This window comes from Myripristis murdjan, chromosome 14 (genome assembly GCF_902150065.1).
Source record: "Myripristis murdjan chromosome 14, fMyrMur1.1, whole genome shotgun sequence".
Lineage (NCBI taxonomy): Eukaryota > Metazoa > Chordata > Actinopteri > Holocentriformes > Holocentridae > Myripristis > Myripristis murdjan.
The window spans coordinates 37,060,014-37,074,890 of NC_043993.1; the positions used below are offsets into that span (position 1 = coordinate 37,060,014).

The following is a 14,877-nucleotide window of genomic DNA, read 5'->3' on the forward strand; positions in this document are numbered from 1 at the left end:
AGTGTAAAAGTCCAATTGGTTTGAAAATTGACAGCAGCTTTTTGTTTTCTCGCAGTTTCTCTGCGCCACCTTTACGTTTTCTCTCCATCTCAGTAGATCCTATGAGATAACGTTCGACCCGCGTTGCACTGCACACTGGCGCAACGAGCCACAGGCTCGTGATATGATTGGGCCAGCCCCGTGTCAGTGAAGAAAAATGACCAATGGGCCGCAGAGCAGCGTGTCTCAGGGGCCGGCCCGGTGCTTAGTAAACAAACTCTCGCAATGACTTTATTTGCCGAAATCATTATGCAGGCGGGACCAAACTACGCAAAAGGGGTTGTTTAGCAATGTGATTGGGCCAGCCCTGTGTCAATCGGGCTGCTGATCTTACTGGTTGTATGGGCAGGTCAGCTATTTAAATAATAATTAAAAAAAAAAAAAAAAAAAAAAAAGTGTCGGGGGACTGTCGGCCCACGTAGCACATCGGCCCACCGGGCAAATGCCCGGTGTGCCCGATGGCCAGTCCACCCATGCCCACCACCATGAACATTTATACAGCCAGATGCAGGAAAAGGGCGTCCAGCATCATGAAGGACCTCACCCACCCCACTCCCCTCCCCTCAGGCCGGAGGTGGAGGAGCATCAAGAGCAGAACCACCAGACTCAACAACAGCTTTTACCCACAAGCTGTCAGGCTGCTGAACTCTGTTGGCCCCCTTTAAACACACACATACACTCCTGCCCCCCTCACATGGACAGGTGCAATATTGGCTGACTGGACTGTTCTGTGCACTATATTTAATGCAAATGTAAATACAGGGTTTCCTCTAGGATTTTTTGAAACGGGGAGGGGGGGGGGGGAGAAGAAAAGAAAAAGAGAAGAAAAAAAAGTTACATAATCACAATAGCAACACCAAGAGCTTGATGGTAAGAGCTGAACTCTTGTAAGTATAAGGTGCAAGGTGTAAGTATAAGCAAGATTTAACAGGTCATGTGTTGAGAAATCCTGACCTGAGAGTCTCCAGTCTGCAGTGTGGACTCTCCAGTCCAGCAGAGAGCAGCTTCACTCCTGAATCCTGCAGATCGTTGTGACTCAGGTCCAGCTCTCTCAGAGTAGAGGACTGGGAGCTGAGAACTGGGGCCAGAGCTTCACAGCTTCTCTCTGACAGATTACAGCCACTCAGCCTGAAGAGGAAGTAAAGATGAAAATAATAACTTTAAACTTTTTAAAACTTTAACTTTTGCATAGAAAGTATCATGTATTTAAAATATCCAGTTATCTATGGACCTACACAGATTTCTTGGAGGCTTTGACCACTGACAGCAACCTCAGAAGAGCCTCCTCTGAAGCGGAGTATTTCTTCAGGTCAAACACCTCCAGATCTTCTTCTGATGACAGTAAGATGAAGACCAGAGCTGACCACTGAGCAGGAGAGAGTTTGTCTCTGGAGAGACGTCCTGATCTCAGGTACTGTTGGATCTCCTCCACTAGAGAATGGTCATTCAGCTCATTCAGACAGTGGAACAGGTTGATGCTTCTCTCTGGAGAGGGATTCTTCCTGATCTTCTTCTTGATATACTGAATTGTTTCCTGAATTGTCTGTGAGCTACTTCCTGTCTGTGTTATCAGGCCTCGTAGGAGAGTCTGATTCTGATTGCTTTGCAGAGAAAGACCCAGGAGGAAGCGCAGGAACAAGTCTAGGTGTCCATTGGGACTCTGTAAGGCCTTGTTCACAGCACTTTGGTAAAGGTGTAGCTTAGGTTTGTGGTTGAATACTGTAGACCACCAAGAGGTTGATTGTTCCTCTGGCAGCAGATTGACGCCAGAGTCGATGAATGACAGAAAGACATAAAGAGCAGCCAGAAACTCCTGAACACTCAGATGGACAAAACAGAAAACCTCTGTTTTATACAGCCCATACTCCTTTTTAAAGATCTGTGTGAACACTCCTGAGTACACTGAGGCTGCTGTGATATCAATGCCACACTCTGCCAGGTCTGCTTTGTAGAAGATCAGCTTGCCTTTCTCCAGCTGCTCAAAAGCCAGTTTTCCCAGTGACATGATCATCTCCTTGGTCTCTGGAGTCCAGAGTGGATCTGTCTCTTCTTTCTCATGATACTTGAGGTTCTGCACTTTGGACTGAACCAGCAGGAAGTGGATGTACATCTCAGTCAGGGTTTTGGGCAGGTCCCCTCCCTCACTAGTTTTCAACACATCCTTCAGAACTGTAGCAGTGATCCAGCAGAAGACTGGGATGTGGCACATGATGTGGAGGCTTCGTGACGTCTTGATGTGGGAGATGATTCTGCTGGCCTGCTCCTCATCTGTGAATCTCTTCCTGAAGTATTCCTCCTTCTGTGGGTCAGTGAAGCCTCTCACTTCTGTAAACATGTCAACATACTTAGGAGGGATCTGATTGGCTGCTGCGGGTCGTGTGGTTATCCAGAGGCGAGCAGAGGGAAGCAGCTTCCCCTTGATGAGGTTTGTCAGCAGAACGTCCACTGAGGTGGACTCTGTAACATCAGTCAGGATCTCGTTGTTCTTGAAGTCCAGAGGAAGTCGACACTCATCCAGACCGTCAAAGATCAACACAACCTGGAACTGCTCAAACCTGCTGATTCCTGCTTCTTTGGTCTCAGTGAAGAAGTGATGAACAAGTTCCACCAAGCTGAACTTTTTCCCTCTCAGCAGATTCAGCTCTCTGAAAGTGAATGGAAATGTGAAGTGGACATGCTGGTTGGCTTTGTGTTCAGCCCAGTCCAGAGTGAACTTCCGTGTTAAGACTGTTTTTCCAATGCCAGCCACTCCCTTTGTCATCACTGCTCTGATTGGTCCATCTCTTCCAGGTAAAGGTTTAAAGATGTCCACACATGTGATTTTTGTTTCTGGTGTGTCTGGTTTCCTGGATGCTGTTTCAATCAGTCTGACCTCATGTTCAGTATTGACCTCTCCACTCCCTCCCTCTGTGATGAACAGCTCTGTGTAGATCTCATTCAGAGGGGTTGGCCTCTCATCTTCATCTGTGATTCCCTCAAACAAATCCTGAAACTTCTCCTTCAGCTTGACTTTAAGTTCACGCTGGCAGTCCACAGGAATTTCTGAATGAATAAACAACAGATCATATAGATAGATAGATTTACTTTATTGATCCCAAACTGGGAAATTCCCAAAAATCTATATCTATATCTATATCAGTTACAGGATGTTATGCAAAATGTGATGTTATATTAAATGTGAGTGATGCAAACATTTCTGGTCAATGCACACGTGTATTGGCAGCTCAAATGGATGTGGGTCAGTGCCTTCACGTCAACAATATACAATTGTAATTGTATATTGTTTATTGTATATAGGATTGTATATAGGAGTGTATATATATTCTTTCTATTTTTGTTTCTATTTTTTATCCAATTTACTTGCACAGTGCTGGAGTTGTCACCATTGCATTTCACTGCTACTGTACTTGTACATCAGGCACGTGACAAATAAAAACTTGAAACTTGAAACTTGAAACATTACCTATCCCATGGAATCTACCCAGTTCATTAGTGGTTAGTGGACAGGCAGGCCCTGACTGGGGCACTGCATCAGGAAGCTGTTGTGGAGTCATTTATTATTCATGCAACAAATCTGACTCCTTAAAAACATGTTCACACTGTGCTGATAGTTGCCATAAAGGTATCCCAGCTGGGATTTCTTGATTGCATAGCCAGTTTTTGTGTGACTCCCTCTCACTTTCTTCAGTTCAAGATCATGTGTGCAAATTAGTTTGGCATGTGTATTTTCTGGATTTTTCAGAAAATACACATGCATTGGCAAAGGTGTTTAATAATCCTAATACCTATGACACACCCATCTTGAAGAAGAAACTGCCCACTCATCTGTAATAGTAAAAACTGTTAATAATTAATTAAATATAATTGAATAGATTATTGAATACCATATTAATATTCCCAACTGTATAAGCGATGAAGCGCTCACCAGCAACTAAAAGCCAGTGTAAGATTTACTCCAGCTTTGTCTCTTGCTTGGTCACTCTCTCTTTTTCTCTTCATTGCTTCCTCTGTCAGCATTTTTGTTGGGTTTCTTGGGCTCTGTTATGATTTCTGTACTGAGAACAGCTGGTGGTGTTGCTGCTGCTGAGGTGATGATGTCATGCCGTAAAGCGGTACGCCTGTCTCCGGCTTTCAGAGCGCACAGTGGCCATGACAGAGGCACCACTCTACTCATTACATGACTGTGTAACATTAAAATGATGCTGATGCTGTTATTTTTAGGCAAAATTGTTACATAGTGTTTTAAGGTTAGGATTAGCGTTAGGCTCAGGTTAGCATTGAGGTTAGGATTAGGCATAAATTGGTTATGGTTAAGATCAGGGAAAGGCTGTAGAGAATGAATGTAAATTTGTTGCTGCACTAGGAAACACAAACTGACTTCCTGTACCATGCTGAAAATTCATTTTCCCACAATGCTTTGACCTGATGGGGGGCTAAGCCAGACCCAGCGGTCCACTGGGCTTGTAAAACACAGGTGGAAACCCTGTGCTATAACCACTGATAGATGATAATAACCAGTGTTTTTGACGACCAGCAGCAGCTCATTCAGTTAGCTGTTAGCAAACAGTTAGTTAAGCAAGTTGAGTTTGTTTCCAGATGAATGAGATGTTCTGTAAAATATTGTTAATACTGTTAGGCAGCAAAACCACTGAGACAATCTGTACAGCTACAAAACTGTCAGGTCTATACACATGAATATTAAAGACCCCCTAAACCAAAAATTATTTTTTTGAAATTATTAACATGTCAGTGTAGTGTTTGGGTTCTTCTACAAGGCATTTCAGCAGCAAAGTCGCTAATGCACGCCATAACTGAGCATTTTAGATTTGAAAATGCAGTTTGAAAACCAGAGTCTGAAAAAGTTGGATTCAGTTTATCAGCGTCCAGGCAGGTTTCCTACGTCACAATCCCAAGCAACCAATCCCGTTGAGTTTTCTCCATCTCATTAACATAACATATGCACAGGTAGAATGCAGGAGTAAACGTTAGACAGCAATGGCGGAGACTTGCTCTGTGTCCGGCTGTGGAGCGGTAAAGGACGGTAACATGCATCATTATCGAAGCCTAATGTATGAAAGCAGTGGATTATTAGAAACGCATCATATCACCTCATATCATATCACCATCAACAGTGGCGGTTTTGTCCATGTTGCCACCCTGGGCGAAATTACTGCCGTGCGCCCTTCCGTGTTACTACTCCTACTCTGCCGGATCTGACAGGTGAGCAGCATGACATGACTCTCAGCAGCAGTTGACGTGAAAGCAGGGGCGCCTCAGCGCCCGCTGCAGGGCCGCCGCTCCCTGTACGCAGACTACGCACAGTGCGTAGGGCCCCGAGTACCTGCAGAGGGCCCCAAAAATTAAGGTTGATAAAAAAAATTTAAAATAAAAAAAATTACAGTGTCGGAAACAAGTCCGACACTGTAATGGGGGTATTTGTCGCAGTTTGTGGCAACCCAGGCCTGCCCGCTTCCTGAGCCTCATTTATGACTTGGCAGGCAGAATCCCCGATAGCACGCGCTGGCTTTAGCATAATGGATAGTGTATCTGCCCCACATGCGGGCCACCCGGGTTCAACTCCCCTCTCAGGAAACAGCAACACTACACAGCATAGGGCTACTGTTTTACCACACGTCCATGCGATCGCATTTGAACTTTCTTCAGAAATTTTACAATAAGAAAACCTCCCTAATTTTCACAACCCAAGGTTGGCAAGTATGATGTCATGATAATTATAACATTATTACATAACAAACAGGCTCACCGTTGTCTTTTTAAATTGTGTACCCCAAAGCGCCCCCCGCATCCCCCCCTGAAATGGTACAGTCTTCAACTGCACGTCTTTTTTTTCCCATCGGAGTTTGCTGCTCTACCTCCGTGCACCGTGCAGACCGGTGACAGGCATAATGGCAAGTAAGTGACATTTTGAATCTGGAGCTGAAAAAAGAAAAAAGAAAAAACAGAGAGATGACGCCCATGCATCCCTTGCCGGTAAGTCCGTGTTTTGTAGGTCTGATTAGCTAGCCCACAGCAATCTAGCTAGGCTAGCTAACCTAGCAATTTGATTTGCTAAGCTCAGCTAAGTTCTGGATTTTACACGGCATGTGACACGTTTGCAATATAGTTGACAGTTGTCTCGGTAGATATTTGGAGCTTTATAAGTCAACATAAAGCAGTCTGGTGTCCACAGTGCAATGTCCTGCTCTTGCCTAAGCTTTTCTGCGTGCACAGTGACACATGATCAGTGAGCTGAGATTAGACAGGCTGATGAATTTACCAAGAATAAATTTCAGAAATTCTTTTTTAATCATATGCATGTAATATGTCCATTGCTTAAAACTGGTGTGCGTGTCATAAGCATAATGCTGGAAAAATAAACACACGGCGTAGTTGGTCAGCCTTTATACTGTATTAGGGGTCAATTTCATCTGAGGCTATGGAAGGGGTGACATCTGCTGGTGAAATTTAAAACTTGTGTTGGTTGAGCCAAAATATGGTATCCTTTTGGCCATTTACAAAATGCTACCATTGGTAATGTACACAGCATATAATTATTTGAGACATTTGTTTATGTCCCACTAAATAAATATAATAGTTTAATATAATTGTCATATCATTTGACTCTGGAATATCTCATCTTTCATCTCTGACCTGGATCCTTTAAAATCAAAACTGAAAAATTATTTATTTAGGGTGGCTTTCTATACCCACTAGTATGGTGGCATGCTTATTCTATTTTATTTTATTGTATTTTTTTAATTATTTTAATGTATTTTTTTTTAGTTGTTTTGTTTATTGCTGCTGTTTACCACTGTTAAGCACTTTGGTTCACTTGTGGGTGGTTGTAAAGGGCCATATAGATAAAGGTTATCATAAAGTTTATTATTGTGAGATACACATGCTTCTAGATAGCTCTGACACAATGAAGTGTTTTACAGATAAACCAAACCATAAGCTGATGCATATGATGATGTTTTTGAGTCACCACTGCACAGTAGTGCAACATGATAATTCTGTCATCAGAAGCTCCTAATGTTTTGGTATTTTCATGTAGCTTTTGCTAATAAATTTTTTTGTATTTCAATAATATTCACAGGGTCAATGCTCAAGTATGTCCAGGGAGCACCAGATCCTCAAGATTCAGAGCAGCCATCAACTAGCCAGTGGATGGCAGGTGAAACAAATGTCAGTGCTTCCACTTCTGTAACTGGGAGCCCTCCAGCAGATGTTGTGCCATCTCCAGCAGATGTGGTGCCATCTCCAGCAGATGTTGTGCCATCTCCAGCAGACGCTGTGCCATCTCCAACAGATGTGCCATCTCCAGTAGACCCTGCCCTTTGGCCCGAACATATTACTGATACAGACAGGTTGGAAATTGTACGAAGAGGACCATTCAAAGTACCAGAGGGTTTTTCTTTTCCAAAGGGCCCAGATGGAAGGGCATTTCACATCAACCTGCAATTGAAATCCCTACCTAATAAAGAGAAAATACAGAGAAGCTGGCTTGTGTACTCTGCAAAGAACAATGCAGTGTTCTGTTTTGCATGCAAGCTGTTTGGGTCAAAGATTATAAAGCTGACAGAAACAGGCTATGGTGACTGGTCCAACATTAACATCTGCTTGAGAAGCCATGAAGGTAGCCCAGACCATGTCAAGTGCATGTTGAAATGGAAGGAACTGGATATGCGACTGAAAAAGAATGCAACTATAGACCAGCAGGCGCTGGCCTTAATGGAGGCAGAGAAGAAAAGATGGCAAGATGTCCTGAAACGCTTGTTCTCAATAACCCTTTCTCTAGCCACCAGAAATTTGCCTTTTAGGGGCTCTTCACAGAGTCTATATCAACAAGACAATGGCAATTTTTTGAAGGAGGTGGAGCTGCTGGCTGAATTTGATTCAGTTATACAGAGACATGTGGCCAAAGTTACAGATGAGGCTTCCAGAACACACTATCTTGGACAACAGACTCAAAATGAAATAATACAGATTATTTCCTCCCAAATAGTCCAAGCCATTGTGGCAAAAATCAAAGAAGCTAAATATTATGCCATCATCCTTGACTGCACCCCGGACATCAGCCATAAGGAACAAATGTCCCTTGTTGTGCGAATTGTTGAATTGGTGCCTAAGCCAGACATCAAAGAGTACTTCCTTGGATACATGGACGTGGTGGAAACGACAGGCCTCAATCTGTCAAATGTTGTTCTGGACAAGTTGAGGGAACTTGACATTTCCTTCAAAGACTGCAGAGGACAGGCCTACGATAATGGAGCCAATATGAAGGGGAAGAGGCAAGGAGTTCAGGCCAGACTGCTAAAACAAAATTCAAGGGCTGTGTTTGTCCCTTGTGCTGCACATACAATGAATCTGGTCATATCAGACGCTGCTAGGTCATCCACTGATGCAATTGGCTATTTTGGATACCTTCAGAGGCTGTTCTGTTTTTTCTCAGCAGCCACACAGCGTTGGGACATCTTACTCAAACATGTCAAGTTGACTCTGAAATCATGGACTGATGTAAGATGGGAGAGTAGGCTTCAAAGTGTTATGGCTGTCCGAAGTCAAGTTAAAGAGGTCAGAGAAGCTCTCTTGGAAGCAAGACAAACTGTCACTGAACCTGTTGCAAGGTCAGAGGCTCAAAGCCTAGCAGAAGAGGTTGGCTCCTTCAGATTTATTATCTGCACCATTGTTTGGGCTGAAGTTCTCTCAGTCACCAACCAGGTGAACAAGCTGTTGCAGTCATCATCAGTGCAGCTTGACATTGCCGCTAGTCTCATAGAGACTGCAAAAGCCTCCCTAACAAAGTACAGGCAGTCTGGGTTTTCTGAGGCCATAGCGACTGCCACGGAGCTGTGTGAGACTCTAAACATTGAACCTGAGCTCAAAAAGAAAAGGTTGAGAAGCACAAAAAAGCAGTTTGGCTATGAAGCCCCTGATGAACCCCTTAATGATGCACAAAAGAGACTTGAAGTTGATTTTTTCAACCGTGTTGTGGACTGTGCTCTGCTGTCGCTGCAAGAGAGGTTCGAGACCCTGAGCCAAGTGAGAGACACATTTGGACTGTTACTTGATTTTCAGAAAGTACATGGGATGTCCAAGGAGGACCTGCACAAACGCTGTATTGATATGGAGAAAACTCTGACAGATGAAGGCGAAGCTGATGTTGATGGACTGGAGATGATGCAGGAGATTATCAATCTCGCTCAACTGCCACTACAGACAACTGCAATGGAGATGCTGACCTTTCTCCATGACAATAACCTCCAAGAAGTGTATCCAAATCTCTGGGTTGCTCTCAGAATTTCTTTGACACTACCAGTTACAGTTGCCTCTGCTGAGCGCAGTTTTTCTAAACTAAAACTTATTAAAACGTATCTGCGCTCAACAATGGGACAAGAACGCTTAAGTGGCCTTGCTGTCATTAGCATCAATGCTGAAGTTGCACATAGCCTGTCTTATGATGACTTGATTAGCGATTTTGCTTCCAGGAAATGTCGTCGTGCACTTTTGTAAAGCCTCCTGCAGTGGCTCAGAAAGCATTTGCACAATATTCAGCAGTAATACAGTTCTGCATATAGGTAAATTATCTTGATTAGGAAAATACTGCACTTGAAGGTAGTTTTTGGGTGTGTGCAAAATAGTTGTGTGTGTTTTGATGGTGCTACTTCCTTTTATACCTTTTTTCTACAGAATTCTTTTTGTTAATCTGTTTTTTTGTTCATATATTGTAATGCTGCTGTTATTTAAGTTTTACATTATTGTTATTTTATGGTGACAATTTGTTTTATGTTACTTCATATATACATTTTCAGAGTTAGAGAAAATTATTTGATCAGGAAAATAGGCTACTGCACTTGAAAGTAGTTTTTGGGTATGTGCAAAGTAGTTCTGTGTGTGTGTTTGTTTTAGATGGTGCTACTTCCTTTTATACCTTATTTATGTACGTAATTGGTTTTGTTAATCTCTGTTTATTTTTGCTGCTGTATTGAAAGTTTTACATTATATATCTGCTATTGTCATTTTATGCTGACAATTTGTTTTATGGTACTTATACATAAATACTTTTAGTAGTTTATTGAATAGAATTTGATTGGGAATAGTATTATAGTACTGTAGTATACATACATATATATACTACGTAGGTATGTCTATTTAAAAATAAATAGCATCTGTTTGAGTGTAATTTGGACCACATTGTGCGTGTTTGTACCGGGGCGGGCGGGCGGGCGGGGGGGGGGCTCCCCAACCAGTCCAGCTTAGGGCCTCCAAAATGAGCGATATTAGTCTAGAAAACTGGCGATTTATTTATTTATTTAGTTAGTTAGTTAGTTAGAGGACGCACTTTTTTTTTTTTTTTTTTTTTTTTTTTTTTTTTTGGGAGAGCGCTCATGCGCCCCCAAGTAGATTGCGCCCTGGGCGGTTGCCTACATTGGCCATAGCTAAAACCGTCCCTGACGGTGCCGGCCCTGCCTATGTTGGCGCCCTAGGCAAAATTACTCCCTTGCTCCCTTCATGCCTGCCTGCCTGCGTGCCTACGCGCCCCCCTGCCCCCCGACGCCGACAAAAACCCGCCGGTAGAGCAACCGCTGCCGGTGCCCCTCTGGCCGCTTACGGCTTTTTGTCTATACTGCCTATGCCACATGCCGGCCCTGCTATGACTGTAAACAAAAGTTTACATTAGGCTAAAGGTATCATAAAAGCAAACTTTATGGTACATATAACAATTACAATGGCTTGGGTTTCATTGTACAGGTGTTTAATAACACACTACTGAGTGTATTGTAGTGTATTAGCAAGACAAATGGTCATGGATTGGTGTGTTTTTTCGTGCTTCGCCGACCGTTATTGGATACAGTGATGTCCGATCCACAACCAGTCACTAGTGTAACAAGCTAACAAACTAACCTTAGCAAATAAAAGAGACTAAGTTACGGTACACTTATCATTCGGACACGTCTACTAGCCTGCGACTTGCAGATGTAGGGTCCTCCTCAGAGTCTGAGCCAGCCTCTGGGTCAAACATGTAAGGTTGAATATTGCCAATATTTCCGCGAGAGGTAGCCATTTCGACGCGGACCGCTGTTACCGAGCAACCCAGACCAGGCAGCGGCGGTGGGCGGGCGCAAGGTACGTCATATTTGCATACTAATTTGCCTACTCATGAATATTCATAGAACCAGGCTTTTTTTTTTTAATGAGGGACAAATAATAGTAGTCGTGTTTTTAGCTTCTTTGACAGTTTTTTAAACAACATTTTCGTGGGAAAGCAGTTTTAATCAAAATATAGTCATAGCAGAGCATTTTTACAATTTTTAAAATGCCACTTTAGGGGGTCTTTAAACTTCCTCCTGGTGTTGCTCTCACCTGTGGAGTGTTTTCACTCTCCCTTCACAGGTTTTCTAAGTGTGCACTGTGCATCTTTCACCTTTAGGGGTGGCTGACCCACTTCTAGTGTCTGCAACCAGGGGGGCCGCCAGGGATTTTGGGCCCCATGAAAATAAATCTTATTGGGTCCTTTTATAGCTGGCCAATAGGCCGGTGAAAATTTTTGATGCTGTTTTATATAAAACTATGCATTTTAATGATATTTTTGACTGTCATTCCCACCATTATTCTCACTACCCTCAGTGCAATCTTCATTTTCCCTGCTCTCTTCACTTCCATCATCCTCTATCACTTCTTCTTGCTCACTATCTGCTACAAGGACACAATCCTCTACAAAAGCATGAAACATAGGATTCATATTAGCCTCTTAACCTGCTTATAGCCTAATACTGTTTTATGTATTGCACTTTATGTTTTTGATTGACTGTTGTGTTTTATTGATTGTTTTTTATCGTCCTTTTGTATGGTGACCTTGAGTGTCCTGAAAGGCGCCCTTAAATAAAATGTATTATTATCATTATTATTATTATTATTATTCAATAAAACAGGCTACTTTATGTTAGTGTTGATAAGCTCATTTCAATTGAAACTGCTACAAATGATTGCCTGGCATAACTTTTATTTGCCACTATATGAGCTCACCTTGTGTCACGTCCTCAGTAACATCATCAGGAGATGAGGGACCTGCTGCTGCTCCACTCTCCGTGGCTGTGTCTGAAACTGAGGGTCATGTAGTTCATGATGTTAAGCTTTGCTAGGTAATATTGATAGATAATGTTACATGACATTGTTGCTATGATGCTGATTAATTCATGTTATGCAAAAATACATGCTCCAAGCTATCCTGGTTGACTGCCTCCAAGCAACATACCAATATTAGTTTAAACCAGTCTTAAACAGTGTTAGCAAGTTGTGATACAGGATTGGCATAACAACCTCTTAACCTGCTTATAATATAACATATAGACCTTGATGATGAGACACCCCCCTTTTTCTCTTTTTGAAGCATTTTTTGAAGACCAAATCTTATTTTTATAAAGAAAAGAATTAAATCTGACCAGAATGCACCAGTAACAGTAACACACTGAACAAAACAAGGTAACGTGATATCTTTTAATGAAATTGTCTTGTTTGAAAAGGCTAGAAATTAAACTTCAGCCTACTGGTAGGTCTATTTCTAACATAATTTAACCATCCAAATGTGAAAAACAGAACCACATGTTTATTTTAAATATACTCTTCCTCATTGATCATCAAGAGCTTAAAGTTGGAATTATTCTCCACTTCAGTTCTTGGCTCTCTTGGCCTACTTGTAACCCTCTGAAAATGATACTGGATCATCTGGCATTAATATTACTGTCTTCTGAAGGCCGTCACAGGCTCAGTTTTTAAGATTTTTTAAGCCGTAAGCATCATAGAAATCTTGAAATTGAAATGAATCTGCTGATACCAAACATGTCATGCCAGCTTAGTGGGAAAGGAGCTAAATATCGCTCCACATTTGAAGTGTTTTTAGGTTTTAGGATGAGGATGAGGAACCTGCTGCTGCTGAAGCTGAGCTGGATTCATGGCTGTCTGACTGCCTTCAGCCTTTCCAACTGCTGACATTTATTAGCTTTAACTGTTCTTAAACTGTGTGAGCTGTGAACTGTGCTCACCTCTCTTTTGAAAGAAATTAGTCAGGAGCTGTCTTCCCTCTCCTTGCTTTCTTTCCCTTTCTGCTTTTTCTTTTCTTTTAAGGCTCCCTGATTTTGCCTTCTTGGGGAAAGACATGTCTCTGCCTGACCAGCAGCCGCTCGGCTCCTTAAGCTGCTTCAGGGACGCATCCTCGTGGACTGAACCATTATGTATTGTACGGGGTGAGAGGGGCCTCACAGAGCCTCCACTATTTTTTTATACAGAGTAAAGTCTCTCAGCCGATTTATTCAGCCAATTTTAAGTTACTTATGACACTAATTACTTAGAAACAAAAAAAAAAATAAATAAATAAAAACAACATTTTTATTTCAGGCCTTTCGAGGGCCCTGTCCCCCATTGTGGCCCTGGATAATCAGTCCCGCTTTTCCCCCCACTATGACGCCCCTGACTGCAACTATAGTGTACCTCAACTTCCTCATTTGGAGCTCAATAACATGCGTTAAAATCCAGGAGGCATTCCAGTTTTGCTGTTTTCCTGATGCCTGTATAACATTTATAAGTACAGGCCCTGAAAAGGCAGCCTGTCTCTCTTCACCTGTTTACTGTCTAGATGCAGGCTAATAAAAGTAAACTTTTTAATGATACAGCTTTAACTCTATAGACTAATGGTATAAAGTGCTTGATCACATGATGTGTGAGTTGTATCTTTTCTGGTGTCCCTTTTTCTTTCTTCCCAAAACTTACCCTCAGTCATCTTACTCAAAACCGTCTTGGTGACCTCCACAGTGTCTTCACCATAGGTCTGGACCATCAGGTCCACAGTGTCCAGCCTGTCTGCCGTCTCCAGTTTGGACTTTGGGATGGCTGGGAAGGGACTCATTATCTCAGGGTCCTTCAGGAGCCACTGGAACTTTTTCAGGTCGTCTTTTCCAAAATCCTCCAAAACACCAAGGAGCTGCTCTTTAGGTGTCGCCATTGTTGGTCCCTGAGAAAAAAAAATAAAAACAATCCTCCACTCAAACAGCAGCCATGCAATTTTCTGGTAAGAGTAAATAAAGATTCTTGTTATTGCATGTCATCATTTCCAGCAGCATTACCGTCTGTAAGCAACACTGAGGGCACCAGGCTCCTGTCTTTATTTTCAAATCATTTTCAAGACACACATCATGTATGGTATTTGTCTCCTAATCTGCAGAAGTGACTTTTTCAGCCTCAAGAGGGCAGCAATGCTTAGTGTCGGATTTACTGCGGAAGGTAAATGAAAAAAGGCCTGTCAATCATCTAGACTGGCAAGATTTCTGCCCAGGAAAAAAAGTCTCACAAATGTGGGTGTAGATAAAAACTGAAGGTTGTTTGTTAATAATAAGGCCAAGCCCAGAACAAACACATAGTTCAGACATACAAAAACACATCAGGAAACAGGTTGTGTGTGTTTGGCATTGGCAGGGTGACAGTGTTTTGCTCTGTTGGTGTCAAAATCTTAGGTTAAGCTTAGACATGCTGTCAGACTAGTTCTGTTGCTTCCTGCATTTTTCATCGATGAACTGATTACAGTCTACCTGACACTGACTGCATTCAGGTAAAACATTTTGAAACAACTTTAACTTTGCCCTCAATAACCTCAATAACATTGAAAATCATGTCATAATGAATATATCGATCTGCAACAACCAAAAACACATTTTGACAGCGTTTCCTGCCTCCTCATCATCCCAGTCCGCTCTACAGTCATCCAGTTAAGAAACACAATGCAGGAGCCTGTTCATCAAACATTTAGGATGATCCCTGGTCGGGTCTTTACCTGCTGGATCACAT

At 42.4% G+C, this 14,877-nt stretch overlaps 1 pseudogene; it reads right to left on the reverse strand.

Annotated features, from left to right (window-relative positions):
* The window catches only part of LOC115371223 (NACHT, LRR and PYD domains-containing protein 12-like), an 85,692-nt pseudogene extending 70,815 nt beyond the window's left edge, over positions 1–14,877 (reverse strand).